We start from the raw sequence: 12,422 nt of genomic DNA, 5'->3' as shown, positions 1-12,422 counted from the left end.
TGTAGTAGGCAGATGCTCTGTGCAGCCAGCCGCACGCTTAGCCAATAGGTCTCTTTTTTGGGACCTTATAAGTGTTTAGCCAATAGCCATGCAACAGCTGATGTTGTTGCTCCAAGGATATTATGCTGCATAACTAAATACTTATAAGGTCCCAAAAGCGAGACCTATTGACTATGCCAATGCTTGTTTTAGGACTTGTGCCCTGCACATTACTACCTCACACAACACTACATTCTCTAATGACCGATGAAGCAGCAAGGAGGCTCTGCGCAGGAGTAGACTCCCAGACAGGAACTCCCCTGCTGGAGCAGGTGTGGAAAAGGCCTGTACCTTGAAGTCTTGTACCCTAGAAGTCTGCCTGACCCACAGCTCACACGCCAAGTGAATTTCAGATGGTATATTGTGAAAATATTTAACATGTTAAATAAATGTGGCAGCAACGCTGTGGATAGAAACTCGCCCAAAATCGGTATTTTGTAAAAGAATGGGCCCTATGTCGCCATTGGTCGTTCTTAGCGGCATTACAGACAAATGGTGGACTAACAGAGGGACCACCAGCCCTCAGCGAAGGGTGACAATCGACAGCGCCTGCAAGGCCACGGAGCAGAGTTTCAGCGGGTGGGCAGGACCCTGAGGCGTGGGCGGAGGCTCAGGGAGGAGGGGAAGAGCAGCCCATACACACCTGAAAGGGTGTGCCAGCGGGGGAGGCACTGAGTCACTGCTCCCGGCCCAGCTGCTCCTCCCGCTTGCCCGAGATCATTCATTTCCTGTGTTCCCAGCTGCCCTCCGTCCGCCTGCTGATTCTGCTCTCCTCTGAGCTGTGGCACTCCGGTGACCAGGCGCTGGGCGGGTTCATTCCTGCGCAGAGGAGCCTCCTGCTGGAGGGCGGCTGTCGGGATAGTTTCGGGAACAGCCAGCACCTCCCATTTCCCAAGTCCGAGCCCCGCCCGCACCGACGATCCCGAAAGACAAAGCGGCGCACGGGATAGGCAAGGCACGGGCGCTGTTGCCGTGTGACCCATCGCCAGGTAGGTCGACGCCGCAGCTTGGGTGGGCGCCTGTGGGGGCGGCGGAAGTCCTTTGACGGGCGGGGCGCCCCTCTCCTCTGAAGCCGAGACGCATCCACCCGGACATCTGTGGCCGGTAGGCTCAGCTTCCGCCCGCCACTGTTTACTTCCAGTTGGCTCCTGAGCCCCGTCCCAGGCTCGGGTTCGGGCTCCCGGGTCAGCCGCTTCACTTTGGGCTGTTTTCGTCGACTTTGGAGAAGTTTGCGCGCCCGCGTGCGTCAGGACTGGACTGGGGGTTTCTGTCGGCGGCTGTGGGGTGGGACGCGCGGCCTGGGAGGGGCGTCTCCTCATTCTTGGGATGTTTTGAGTGCTGATAATCTTGTTGGCGCTGCTGCCAGACATTTCCCTGGACGCACAAGGTTTGAGTTCGCGCCCCAGTAGCTCACAGACGCCTCTCTTACACCTCCTATACCACCCGCGGGGCGCTTCTTCTGTGGAGCACATTATTAGGCAATCCCAGTTTTTTTTAAGTCGGGAGTTTTGATATGAAAGGGACGATAAGGTGGCGGGGGTGGATTGGGTGCCCCGTCACCAAATGAACTGGTTTTCATGCTTTTTGAAACTCAACTGAGTAGATATTTTCACTAGCATTTTATAGAACACAGGTAGGATTTACTACTTGTGAATGAAATGGCGCATATTAATTTTGGTGGAATACTTTTGACGTTTTGTGTTAGTGAAAGCACAGGAGCCCCCCCTTTTTTATTAGGGGGGGGCAAACGTGCACATTCTTTTCCTTTATGTTGCTGACTAGTGGTGTGTGCGCATTCCATTTCGTTGCTGAATAAACAGTGCAGGCCATTCTGTTCCTGGAATTGCTAATTTTATCATATATCACAGTACGTGTCATTTCATTAGTGAATTCAACTGGTTATTGATGCATTGCTAACTAAATGTTCATTACATTGTCGACGATAAAATACATTGCGCAATTTCATTAATGGAAAAAAGAATGTATGTTCTCTTTAATAAATGAACACGGCGTTTCATCCCGTTAGTGTATAAAACGAGGCATATTACCCTTTTATGACTGAATACAATTTGAACATTTACTTGATTTTGTTGGAGAAGACGGTGCATGTTTCTGCACATTATTTACCCTTAGGGAATCAAACAATCCACATCATTTCCCTCTATGGAGTAAAACCCTGCATCTTACATTGCTAAATAAATTCGTGTAGGTTCCTTCGCTGAATTAAACGGCATGTGAAATATCGCTTCCTGATAGACTTTACCAAACTGAAAACACCACCTTTTTAAAATATGTACACAGTAGTTAAAATAGATCACACGTTATTGTGTTCTGCCCATGGCCTCTGTTGCATGGTGTGGATGAGTAGGTCGTGTCACTTAAATTAAATTTTTAATTGTCCCTATCGTGACCGGAAAAGGTGGCTTTCCTACTCAACTGTATGATCAGAATGTAATGCTCTTCCTCCTTGGCTTCTCTTCCTCTGCACACACCTCCCCCTTTAACACTTTGCATATTTCATGACCCTTCCAGCCCCGCCTTCTTGCTCAGACGATGTTTTCAGTTCATTAAGCTTATTTGGTGCTGTTATGTTTGGAAAATGAAACCTACTAAGCTACTGTTAAATAGACTCTATGGAGGCTACTGCACAATAAAGAAATTGGGAAAGTATCAGTCATTATGCCAAGGACACTTACTGTGACCAGATGCTATGCATAGACGCCATCTACGCCTGCCCTCTTGGCTCAACTTGTTTTGGAGGTGAGGGGCGAAAGTTGCTTTCAGCGCCCTGGTAATTGTGGAGAAACGTGAGCAAAAGGTGTTGCTTTTTTTATACTTTAAGCGCATAGAAACAGCACATTTTTCACGATCTCTATAATACTACACTTTTATATTTCGGCGGTCCTTTATTTACACGTTTTCATTTGTCGCCACCCTATGAACAGTAGTATCACGGATGTTGACGCAGTAATGGACACCAATTTTAGCAATGCATGATGACTTTGTTGTGACATAATATATGTCCCCACATATCCTCATACTTGAAAATACCTGTTTCATTTAATAGAACCCAGTCCCTGACGAAGGCTATCATGTAGCCGAAATGCATGGAACAATGCTCTGGGGATAAAGAATGGATGTTACAATTTCATTTGATGAAAAAATAACTATGAATACAGGGTTACACCTAATGGAATGAGAAATAAATGAAATCTAGATTACAGAAATTACATCGTTTTGTGAAGTTTGGTTTTTGAATTTCTTATTGAGAGAACTTACCAACCCACTCGGGGATGATGCTGTGACTAGGGGACGTCACCCAATTAAGGGGCACGCTATTAGGATTTAATAGAATCTAAACATCCTGACACATGGGAAGAGGATATTTCCAATCCATTACAAGCCCGAAGGCTCGATTATGACCATTTCAAAGCTGTGCATTACATTGCAAGAAACATGATCAATCGTTTGGACATAGAGAAGTTCTGAAGTAGATTCTCTCGACCGATCTGCTGCTTTAAGAATGACCTCCAGTCGCTCAAATGCAATGAATTTTGGATTCTGTAATCCTTCTGATCGAATGGGCTCCAAAAAGGGAAGCATTAAGTCCTGCTTCAGCTATGTTCCATCTGAGCCAGAGTAGAAGGGGAAACAAGTTGGTGTTATTTTTGTGTATGGAATATTAGCAAATGAAAGGTATAGGGAGGATGAAAAATAGAAGTTTGGTTTTCATAACATCATAAATAGGGCTCCCGGTGTTAGGGTGTTTTTTTGTTGTTGTTGTCATTTCCGTCTGTATTTATCCATATTTATTATTTGCTAATTTTATTTGTATTTATCCATATTTGTTTTGTGGAAAAATTAAGCTGAAATCAGTATATTTCCACATTTATTTAACCAATAAATATGCACTCATGCTTGAATGCCTGCCAGGTTTAGGTGCTGTAAACACCTGCAGAAGATAAATCAGTGAACTAATATGAAAATATGCACTTTTCAGTATCAACCTTGTGCATGTCTACTGTTGTTTAACCCCCCCCCCCCAATCTATCCACACATCTATTGGCATGGCAGACAGTATTTTGAATTACTCAAAAAGCAAGCCAATTTCCGTTTTTATCCTCATTTAAAAATCAATACAGACAACAAATTAATGTGTTCTGTCTGTATTTATCTGTAAAAATGGAAAACAGGGAGCCTTAATCATAAACCAGACTATCGTTTTTTTGCAATCATATAAAGCTGGATAGAACATTGAAGACACATTTGAATGTCATGTAATATAGAAAGTTAGCCTTCTGGAGGAAAACATTTATCTACATCCAAGTCCCTAATGTCCGAAACAACGCTCTTAAATGACAACAAGCACGGAAGTCTGGTTGATATATATAATATACTTTTTTTGGGTGAAAGTAACGCATTACTTGGCAAAGAGAGTAACTAGTCTAGCACCACCTTTTATGTTCCTTAAAGCGGAGTACTTTCTGTTTTGGTGTATTTAAAGGCAAATAGGCCTTAATACCCTACAAACTAAAAAGTGTTTACCCAATAGATTTCCTTGGACTAAGATTTGAACTGCAGAAACTGCTGATCTATAATACATACATTAAGGCCTATGTCTTCCCTGAGATAAACAAAAAACACCACTTCTACAGGAGGTGTAGATAGATATAGGTTCAATCTCCTGTTCTACAAACCAGTAAGCCCAGGGGTATTTATAACCAAATTGAGTGAAAGGAGCCCAGTGCATCTGGCAAAATTACCAGGACATGCCAAGTTTACCTGAAGTCTACCATAACGTAAAATGTAGCTGGCTCTGGAGAATCCGTTTGTGGGGGTGATCTGAGGATCCTTGAGTAGAAGGGGGAAAACTGGTAAAATCTTTAAAAAGTCTACAGAGCACTGTAAACGTTGAGGGAGCCATACCAGAGTAGGCAAAATAGTTATCTGTACTAAAGAGGTTAAGTCTCTCCTGACATGTAACAGTGTTCGGTATAAATGGGGATGGGGGGCGGGGGGCAATGCTGGAATAGAGTTCCAACGTTGTAGAAATGTTTCCACCACTGGATGCGGTCTCCAGCTAAAGAAGAGAGGGAGTTTGCGATTGAGAAGGGATGGTAACAGATTTTTGTGAAGTAGACTTCAAAGGAGGATAATTTTCCCCCAAAAACTTTGAGAAATGAAGACCAGTCGCTGTTCTTCTGCAGAAACCTGTACCCGCAAACCACAACTGAGTTGGCAGCAGTTCCTTGAGTTGATCTGCCAGAAATTTGAATTTGTTTGTTTATGTATCAGACAAGGGCAACTTTGCCCCTTACAAAGGAGAATGCAGCAGTTCACTTGAGAAGCCAAACTTTTTTTTTATAGTAATTGAACTAGCAGTCGGTTCTAAGTGATTTATGTAAAACTGTGAATCCTCTTGGGACCATTTCCCCCTTGTTAGAACCTGACCACACCTTGCTCCTCAACCCATATTGTTGACATCTCGCTCTAACATGTTATGTTATTTTCATTTATACAGTGGGCAGATACTGCAAGAGGGTCCCGGCCCGAACCTTGAGAGGTAGAGAGGAGCCAGAGTTTAGGAAAATAGGAACGTTTACAGCTTCTTTTTCATCCCAAGCCTGCTTTACAGAGAACCACCAGTCAAGCTCCTTTCTTGCGACCAGGAAAATAAATGTAATGCTGAGTAGGGAAGGCTTTTCTGAAGATGAAGAGCTTTTAGGTGGTACAGTTATTGATAAAGAAGAGGGCCTAGAAACATTGCTGGAATGAATGCTGACAGTAGGTCTACTATCCTTGCTAACTGTTGAAGAGGGAGTTTCTTTAATTTTGGAGTTGATCAAATCCCTTTGTCAATTGTTTTTTGGGGGGGATTTTATCCATTTAAAACAAACAAACCAAAAAAAGTTAACTTATGGAAGTCTTTTGTGAAGCCTAAGAATTGAATGAGATGGGATCAAAAACAACTTCTTTTAATTTATCACAAAATGTAATTCCTGTAGCAGTGTGAGTACCCATTGTATCTCTGTTATAACCGCTTGGCATTGGCCATCACTAACCGGCCGTCTAGATATGACTAATTCTGATTCTGTATAATCTCAGCAGAGAAACTACAGTTTTGAGGATCTTGGAGAAGCCCGGAGGGGCTGAGAAGAGTCAGAAGGAAGTGATTTGAACGAGAACTTCTCTCCGTTGTAGTGTAGTTCCTATATTCCCAATAGTCTCTGCGCATTGGAATAACATAAACAGCAGTGTAGACGTAGGATTGAGGTCATCTAGGTCTCTACTGACTATGATAGACTTAATTAGTTTTTGCCAGCTAGCTCAGAGGTCACAAGAAACTTTCTCGAATGAATTGGGAGGGGTTAACTTCCCTGATTTAGACCAGAAGGGATTAGCTTCTGACAACCATATAACATGGCAACTTTGCTTCCCCCAGAATAAGGAGTGTATCTCCAGAGTCGTGTGAAAACAATAGACAGCTATTTCACTCAGTCAATCGTGGATTCTTCATTTCACCAGGGTGCAGAGAAATAGAAAGACTGGCGTTTTCAATAAAAGGTGTTATTTTATTGAGCAGTCTTCTTTCTCATGCAAGAGAAATGAATTGCCCCAATTGCAATACTTAACATGAAGTAAAGTGCGTACAGTAAAAGGAGTATTATAAAATAATACTGTAAAAGCATTGATATGGTTTCTTAGCCATATGATACTTTAAAACGGATAAAATATTTACATACATAAAAACATTGACTAATGAACTCAACTGGTGCTTCTAAGATACACCTCCCCCGGTGTACCTGACCTAAGCCTAAAACGTGGGAAGGAGTAAGTAAGTTGCAGTTTTAACCCCTTCGCTGCGGCGGCAATTCGCCGCAGCGCTGGGGGGGGGGGGGCCAGTACCCCATATCAAAGTGGAGAGTGAAGTGTTCAGGGAGTTAAGCGTCGGGATCCCAACCTGTAGATTGGTAAAAAAATATATAAAAGCCGGGCAGGACTACCATTGAGATCGCAGCTCGGCCAATCACCTAGAGTGATAGCGAGGATCAGAAAGTGACCTGGGAGCGGAGCGAACGTATAGCCTTTCCCAGATTACCCTCAATGAGGTCTGGTGCTGATCGGTAAATCTGTATGCCTAAATATCTAAACGTGTGTGCAGCAACAGTTGAGAAATGGGGGCTAAACTGAACCGTTTCTGGACGATCTCCCTCTCGGAAAAAGAAGGCATAAGACTTACTGTCATTGATTTTAAGGCCCAAAAGCAGCGCAAAATAATTGCGATTCTCCTATTACCATGACTAGAGAACCTGGATTTCATTAAAGACACGGAGGTTGACATTATGCATAATCTTTTAAGGCAGTCTCTAAGCTACCGCATACATCACAATAAGAAGGTTCCATAAAACAACATTGAAAATATATAAAGAGCATGAGCCAACATAAATCTGCCTCTTTTATATGTGGAAATACAGAGAAAAATACGTTCATGGAATACAAAAAGACTTCAAATGTCCAAAGAATTTCCGATGATCCTTAGGTGCAAACTGCCAAGATGGAAGAAGTGAAGGAGGATCCAAACATCTCATAGTTAGGAAGTGTTATCTGAAAAGAGAGAGAAGTAAATCCTTGAGGAAATACAAGAAATAAAGCAATAAACCACTGCAGTACTGAATAATACAAATTGATATGCAAGAACTGTAAACAGAAGAGCAAATAAATACAATAGAACATGTCCCAGGGTGGGATGGGAGGGATAATGTCAGCCTATATGTCTTAAATGAAATCCAGATTCTCTAGTCATTGTAATAGGAGAATCGCAATTTCATTACAAGAACGGAGGCTACATTATGCATGTTAGTAACTTTGTAAGACTGCATCAGACATATGCTCGATAGGCTTGCAATAATGTCGAGCAAAGGGGCTAGCATTGGACCAGTCAGCCGCTTTGAGGATATCGTCCAACTTACCGCCAGACCCGAAGGATTTGCTGGCCATAGGACCTCTAAGAGAATGAGCTTGAAATGTACTTAAATCAACACCCGCTAAGTTCATAGCGGTCTTAACCCATCTTGCAATGGAAGTTGAGGAATAGCTTTGTTGTTTAACAAAGGAAATGAGTAATTGGTTGACTTCAGGGGGTCGAAAAACAGACATTCTCTCATCGTACTCTCTCAAGCAATCAACAACACTAAGTTTAAGGCAAGAGTCAAAGCGAGGGTAGAAAATTTAATCTGACATAGTCTTAGTCCTTCTATAAATCTCAAATTTAACACCAAACATGTTATAGAACCTATTAGAAACCTCTAAAACTTTGACGTTGGAGACTCTTCAACAAGAAATTAGACATAAAAGAGTAGCAAGTTTGATTGAAAGGTATTTTCTGTTAAGGAGTGTTAGCTGGCCAATTCGAAAAAAGGTCTAAAATTAGCTTAACGTCCCAAAGAGAATCATATTTGGGTTTTGGAGGTCTTCTTAAACTAATGCTCTTCATAACTCTACAAATAATGACTTTTTTTTTTACCTACCATTCACGAGGATGTGACCAGCTGAGATAGCTGACCTATAGCAGTTGATAGTTCTATAGCTAAGACCTCTATCAAATTGTTAACAAAGAAAATTAACTATGTCAACAATAGGTGCCTTAAGGGAATCTAGGTTCCTTTCCAGGCACCAACTGTCATGGTTCCAGCCAGGGAAGAGTAATGGTGCGTTTGATGGTATGTTTGGCAATTTCTGGTCTATGGATGGTGTGCAGGACTGCAGGGGAGGTCAGCAGTCTAGCGCTCCAACCAGGAAGCACACTCGGTTAGGTGGGATGCACTACCGGGTGAGTACAGCATAAAGCCGCAGTACTCTAAACCTTCGGTGCTATCAGTACTGTCCCTTGTTTTGAGCCTTGAACTTGCGACCCATGACCCGCCTACGGACACCTTGGAGTTCCCGACCAGCCCAAGACCTCTGCCCTTGTCGACGCTTGTTAGCATTCTCCTTGCGGACAAAATCCCGCAAGTTCTCTGGCACTTGGACCGCGGCACGCATTGAAATGTGTGGTCATGGTTTTCTTGGCTTTTCCCCTTGGCGTAGGAGCACCTTGTTTTGCAAGCCCCGCAACACGCTCAGAGGGCGCGTAGTCGCTGCTTCTTGCCTGGTTCCCCACGGCACAGGAGCGCCTTGTTTTGTTACATCGCGACATGCACAGGGAACGCATGTTTGCGATTTACTAGTTTACCTTTGGGGCTCAGGAGCGACTTATACTTCCTTCTACTGCGACACATGCAGGGAACGCGTGTTCGCGATATGCCACTGCTTCTTGCCTGGTTCCCCACAGCGCAGGAGCGCCTCTCCTTGTGTCACATTAAGACACACACAGGGAACGCGTGATCGCTACCACTTGTTGTTTTCCCGGCGCAGGAGCGCCTTGTCCTTTTGTGTACCGTGACACCACAGAACGTGTGCTTGTGGTTTCCTTTGTTCTTCTGACCACCCAAGAGTCTTCCTTGTTTTTCTTTCCGTTTCCACCCTGCTACCGCGCAGGTAAGCGTGCCAGCCCTTACCTCTCCCTTCACTGACGTTGGGATCGCTGGTGCCATCTTCTTCCACTGCTTCAGGAACTGGGGTATATCGTGCCTGCCCTCGAGTTGTTGTTCCTTCTCCAGTCTTTGTTTCAGGTGACTATACTGACCATTACTCAACATTCCTTGCATTGGTTTGAGTGCTGTGTGTATGGCCAAGCTATAAGGGTGGGCAGATGCACTAACCTATTGGTTCCTCTCTTATATAGCTGGTAATACCGAGACAAGTGCCCTCAGTCTAGTGAGATTCCTCACCAGGTCTTCACAGACAACTTCCCTTCCCACCACCTTTTGACTCCTTCCCCTGGTCCCATCCTTGCCGTGGTCAGTATATCCACGGTGGGGGTTGTTCACGTCATTCCTGTGAGAGAGCCCCACGAGCATACCAGGTAAGCCTGGTGGGGTTCTGACACCAACGAACCCAACATCTCTAAATAATGTTGTATCTGTAATGGGTACCTGGAGACCATGACTCTGAGGAGAGTTGTAGCTGTAGATGAAGGGCCTCAGACTTCATTGGATCTCCTTACACTTTCCAAGCAAGAAAGTTCAAATTCCGTGTCTTGAGGAGGTGAATTCCACCATCTACGTTTTAGGAGATATTCTAGAGAAGGGATTAGAAAGGGGGGGGGGTCGTGAGCCAGCTCCAGAGTGGTGGGGAACCAAGCTTGAGTGGGCCAGAAGGGGATTATTAGAACAAGGGAGAATTGTTCCTGTCTCACTTTCTGTAGGACCCTTTGGATCATGGCAAAGGGGGAAATACGTAAGCACTGAGACCTTTCCAGGATTGGAGAAAGGCGTTCACTGCTAGAGCACCTGGATCGGGCATCCAGCTGAAGTATTTTCCAGTTGAAATGTTAGTCTGCTTGCAAATAGATATACTTCCAAGGGACCCCAGATCTTGTCTAGAGAGCTGAAGCCGGAAAAGTTGTTTCCAATCGCTGTGATCTAGGAGGAATCTGGGGTTCCAGTCGACTGAGATGTTCGATTTCCTGGGAAGGTATTCCGCTTTCAGAGCAATCTTGTGTTCCAGACATAACATCCAAAGTTTTTTTGCCAAATTCGATAGATCCGCAGATTTGGTGCCGCCCAGACGGTTTATATAGGCTACTGCAGACATGTTGTCCATCTTTAAGACCACCAACCTGCCCTGAAGAGTGCTTGAAGCTCAAGGCGTAGAGACCAGCTGTGAGTTCAAAGTAGTTTTTGTACTGAGAGGATGCCTCCAGAGACCAGACGCCACTAGTGTTCTGATCGAGAAGGCAAGCCCCCCAGCCATGCAGGCTGGCATCTGATTCTAAAACAAATTCCGGTTTTGAACCAAAGATCGCCTTGCCATTCCAAGCGTCCAAGTTTTCGAGACACCAAGGCAGTTCCAACTGTGCTTCTTGGTCTAGGGAAATGCGATCTTCGTGCCAAAGCCCAGACCTTAGGGCCCTCGCTTTCACCCTTTGGAGGGCCCGATAATTTAGTGGACTGGGAAAAATCGCTTGAATATTTGAGGAGAGGAGACAGAGTAGTCTGGCCAGTTCTCTCAGGGCAACGTCTTGTTGCTTCAAGACATGACGAATTTCCTTCCTGATTTTGGCAGTCTTCTTGGAAGGGAGAAGGAGACATTTGGAGGTACCTACAGTGAAGCCCAGATACTCCATAGACCTGGAAGGAGTCAAGACTGACTTTTCTTTGTTGATGATGAAGCCCAGGCTTTCTAGAAGATCCATTACTGTCTTGATCTTGAGAAATTTGGGAAAGTTCTTGCGACATAATGAGAATGTCGTCTAGATAGATGATCAAACGAATGCCCCTTTCCTTTAGGTATGAGGCGATTGGTCTCATAACCTTGGTTAAGCACCAAGGGGCAGAAGAAAGACCGAAAGGGAGGGCTTGGAATTGATATAAGCGGTCCTTCCAGAGGAACTGGAGAAAGGGTTGGTAGATTTCGGCCATAGGTACGGTAAAATAAGCATCCTTTAGGTCCAATTTTGCTAACCAGTCTATTTCCAGAAGATCTCTGAGAAGATGGATCCCCTCCATTTTGAAGTGTCTGTAGACCAAAAATTTGTTAGATGTCTTAAATTTATCACAGGTCTCCAACCCTATTCCTTTTTTTCTACAAGTAAGAGTGTGCTTATGAATCTGAGTTCTTCCAGAGAAACTTCTATATCTCCTCCTCTATTATTTTCTGTTGTTCCGAAGGGAGTGGAAAGACTCCTGGAAAAGAGGCTTGAGTAGGGGCTTCTGTAAAGTCTATTTTGAAACCCCTGACGGTATTTAAACCCTTTCTTGAGTGTTCTGTTTCCAATTCTGAAAAAAGAATTTGAGTGTCCCTCCCACCTTTTGGGTGAAAGGAGAGGTAGGAAGGGGAAGAATACTCATTTGGTGGGTTGTTATTGATGGAGGATCCACAGGATCTGCATCCTATGGAGCGCATACCTCTCCTTCTCTGGGGATAGAACTGTTAGCTGTTGAATTGCTGAAAGCCTCGTCCGGAACTGCGATATCTTGAGGAGGGCCTTTGGTTAAATCGGCCAGAAGATAGGCCCCTTCTTCCGGCCCGGCCAAAAAGGTTATTATTAAAGATCTTGGGCCTTATCCAGGGCCGTAAATGTTGCTACGTGTTTGCCAAGAGACTTCATGAGATCTTCTCCGAAGAGTAGGCTCTTAGGGTTCTGAGAGGTGTCTGTGTCCGCCATGTCAGAGAGGTTTGGGTTTATTTTAGTTAAGACAACTCTCAGTCTCTCTGCATTTAAGCTAGCATTAGCATTGCCAAGCTGGATTAGAGCCCTCTGGCTTCACTGCCTTATGAAG

At 44.3% G+C, this 12,422-nt stretch overlaps 1 protein-coding gene across 1 annotated transcript in view; it reads left to right on the top strand.

Moving 5' to 3' along the window:
• Positions 1 to 688: 688 nt before the first annotated feature.
• The window catches only part of CTNNA1 (catenin alpha 1), a 391,106-nt gene continuing 379,372 nt past the window's right edge, over positions 689 to 12,422 (top strand). Inside the window, exon 1 of the mRNA XM_086931448.1 lies at positions 689 to 1,028. The gene's annotated coding sequence lies outside the window, so the exon portion shown is untranslated. The remainder of the gene's footprint in view (positions 1,029 to 12,422) is intronic.

This window comes from Lissotriton vulgaris, chromosome 7, assembly GCF_964263255.1.
Source record: "Lissotriton vulgaris chromosome 7, aLisVul1.2, whole genome shotgun sequence".
In the NCBI taxonomy this organism is placed as follows: domain Eukaryota; kingdom Metazoa; phylum Chordata; class Amphibia; order Caudata; family Salamandridae; genus Lissotriton; species Lissotriton vulgaris.
This window is presented reverse-complemented; position numbering and strand designations above follow the sequence as displayed.